Source organism: Leptonychotes weddellii, unplaced genomic scaffold, assembly GCF_054177405.1.
Source record: "Leptonychotes weddellii isolate Sample4059 unplaced genomic scaffold, ASM5417740v2 HiC_scaffold_15439, whole genome shotgun sequence".
In the NCBI taxonomy this organism is placed as follows: Eukaryota; Metazoa; Chordata; class Mammalia; order Carnivora; family Phocidae; genus Leptonychotes; species Leptonychotes weddellii.
Genome location: NW_027736070.1, coordinates 1 through 3,422, shown reverse-complemented (window position 1 = coordinate 3,422; position 3,422 = coordinate 1). Strand labels below are relative to the sequence as shown.

Here is a 3,422-nt window from a genome sequence, read left to right as displayed (position 1 = left end):
AAGACAGCAATTACATAAGAAGCAGAGAGAGGCAGAAGTGTGAGCCCTAGTTTGTCCTTTCTCGTGGAAACATGAACTCAGGCAAATTGAGTCCTTTGTGAACACATTAAGAATAGATGTGAGAGGATGAGTTCTGTTTTGTGCACATTGGATTTGTGAACATGAAACTTCAAATGAAGTTGTTGGTAGAAAGATGAGTATATAGCTCCAATGTTATAGCTTCATGTGACCCTGGATTCTTAAAATCTGCTTTAGGAAATGACAGGAAAGGGTAGGATGGGTCTCACAAGAGTTGTCTTTTCCAATCCACCAAGTCAGGCCTATAGCAACCAAGAGAGTAGTTTAATGGAAACAGCAATCCTCTGCTTAAAATGTTGTATAGAACTGGCGGTGAGTCCCAGCCAGCCAATCATCCCCGCCGCTCCTCGGGACAAGGTTTTAACAGACCTCACCAAAATGCCGTCTCAAATGGAACACGCCATGGAAACCATGATGTTCATGTTTCACAAGTTTGCTGGAAATAAAGGCTACTTAACAAAGGAGGACCTGAGAGTACTCATGGAAAAGGAGTTCCCTGGATTTTTGGAAAATCAAAAAGACCCTCTGGCCATGGAGAAAATAATGAAGGACCCGGACCAGCGCCGAGACGGGAAAGTGGGCTTCCAGAGCTGCTTCTGCTAATTGCTGGGCTCACCATCGCATGCAATGACTATTTTGTAATACACATGAAGCAGAAGGGAAAGAAGTAGGCAACATGGAGCAACACTCCCGCCAGCCCAATGATAGTTTTCCCGAAGGGTCTCTTTAGAAATCTGTCCCACAGCTTCCCCCTGTATAAAGGATTCCATGAGCAGATCGGGACCCTCAGAAAATGTACAAATAAAATCCAAGCCCCATTTGAGAAGCAGAGAAAGAAAAGTCAGATAATCTTTTGATTTTTATATTGCTTGCACCCTCTTGACCTCAATAAACAAATTCCTTTTTTAGTTCCTAAAAAAAAAAAAAAAGGTTGGATAGGTCAATTTCAAAGGTGAAAATTCATGATGGACGCCTGCTATAAATTTTAATAGTCCTTGTTCCATTAAGTTTATTGCTTTCCTAACATTTGTAGTTTTAGGTATGGAAACCTTTAATTTTTGTTTTGTTTTGTCTTTCTGGCAATGAGAAGAATCCTACTATAGAAATTTATTGGCTCTAGAATGAGAACAAAAATTAAAAGTCTTGATGCCTACAAATTTTTCCTAAAAAATGTTTATTAGTGCATTTGTAGAACCAATAACATCATTTTATTACTATAAAAAGGAGGAATGAATAAAAATCATTTTAGATGTGGTCTACCTTTTCTAGGGATTATGTTGAATGGACTGTTTTATTATGATAAGTTAAATAACCCAAAAGTTTCCACACACTGAGAAACTTAATGGGTTGTGAAAGAAAGGTGTCCTGGGAGCTGAAATAAAAACATGGGTATAAAAGCACATAGGCACTATGTCCTCACATATATAAGAAAATTATCCAATTCATTGAGTACTGATTGCTATTTTATTATCTGAATCAATGCAGTTAATGTGGCATTTAGAAATCATAAAAATAAAGATAGGATAATTGTTCCCCTAAACAGAAGTCTTACATGAATATTTTAAACCTCATATGATGAAATCACAGTGAAATTTAGGGAAACCTGGACCCTACAAATGCTACTGGCATTAAGCAGCTCTTGGGGTTTCCTTTGCTTTTCAATAGACTTCATTTACAATTTAATCAAAATATTAGCTACTGTCAAGACCAAAGGGATGAAGAGTTTAACAAATTATTTTTCTCTTTTGGTAAATACTTAAGAGATTATTGACAAATAAAAATATTAAATAGTATGTTAGCATTCTATATTTTAATTGCATGAAAAATAAAAAGATTTTAAACTATTGTATCTATCTTGTACAACAGATTCAAAGAATTTTACAGGTAGAGATAACCATATACATCAGCTAACATAACGCTCTCACTTTATGGGTGGAAAGGCTAATGCTTACAAATATTAAGTAATCAGATAAAAATTACATTTTAACTAGAGTTGGAGCCAGGGTTCTAATGGCTCCTGAGTCCAGCCGCAGAATTCCTTTTAAAAAACCACATTGCCTCTAAAATTTGTGGTAGGATGTCTGAACCAATTAACATGTTAAAGTCATCCATGTGACATTTGCCTTTTTAGGTTAGGGTGTTGAATATCTCTTTGCATTATTCAGTATATAACTTCACAAAAAGTATTTTTTTTTTTTTTTTTAAGATTGGATTGAGGTCTCAGTGCTGGTATATAGCCTGATAAATTTCCACTTGCTGACTACTCTTGAGTGATCCTCGACTAGCCAATTAAAGATATTTTGCGGTTCGGCACTTGGAATCTCCTTTACACACATGAGGTCAATCCCTCTCCTTCTTTACCCAAGTCACTACTTCCCTCTCTAAAGTATAGATGGGCTTGATCTGTTTTTGTGCACTTTATATGATATTTTGTTTTATATAGGGTATATATTCTGTCTGTTGACTTATTTTGCTCAAAATTATTTTGGGGAAGTTTACCCATTATGTTGTTGTAAATCATTTATTCTCATTATTGTATAAAGTTTTATTATATGAATATATCATAATTTACTTATGTATGCTACTGTTGGTGGCATTTGGTTATTTTCTAACTTTTGGCTTTTACTAATAGTGGTGCCATAAATCTTCTAGCAAATGACTTGTGGTGAACATATGTACACATTCCTGTTGAAAATAGAACCAGGAATAAAACTGCTTGGTTATAGAAATGAATGTTTTCATGTGTCTGTTGGCCATTTGGATGTCTTCTTTGGAAAAATGTCTGTTCATGTCTCAACATCGCTCGGCATCAGGGAAATCCAAATCAAAACCTCAATGAGATACCACCTCACACCAGTCAGAATGGCTAAAATTAACAAGTCAGGAAATGACAGATGTTGGCGGATGCGGAAAAAGGGGAACCCTCCTACACTGTTGGTGGGAATGCAAGCTTGTGCAACCACTCTGGAAAACAGTATGGAGGTTCCTCAAAAAGTTGAAAATGAAGCTACCATACAATCCAGCAATTGCACTACTGGGTATTTACCCCAAAGATACAAATGCAAGGATCTGAAGGGGTACATGCACCCCAATGTTTATAGCAGCAATGTCCACAATAGCCAAACTGTGGAAAGAGCCAAGATGTCCATCGACAGATGAATGGATAAAGAAGATGTGGTATATATATATACAATGGAATATTATGCAACCATCAAAAGGAATGAAATCTTGCCATTTGCAACGACGTGGATGGAACTGGAGGGTGTTAGGCTGAGCGAAATAAGTCAATCAGAGAAAGACATGTATCATATGACCTCACTGATATGAGGAATTCTTAATCTCAG

The 3,422-nt window shown here is 36.4% G+C and overlaps 1 pseudogene; it reads left to right on the top strand.

Annotated features, from left to right (window-relative positions):
• Positions 1 to 389: 389 nt before the first annotated feature.
• LOC102732022 (protein S100-A10 pseudogene) lies at positions 390 to 913 on the top strand (annotated as a pseudogene).
• Positions 914 to 3,422: the final 2,509 nt, after the last annotated feature.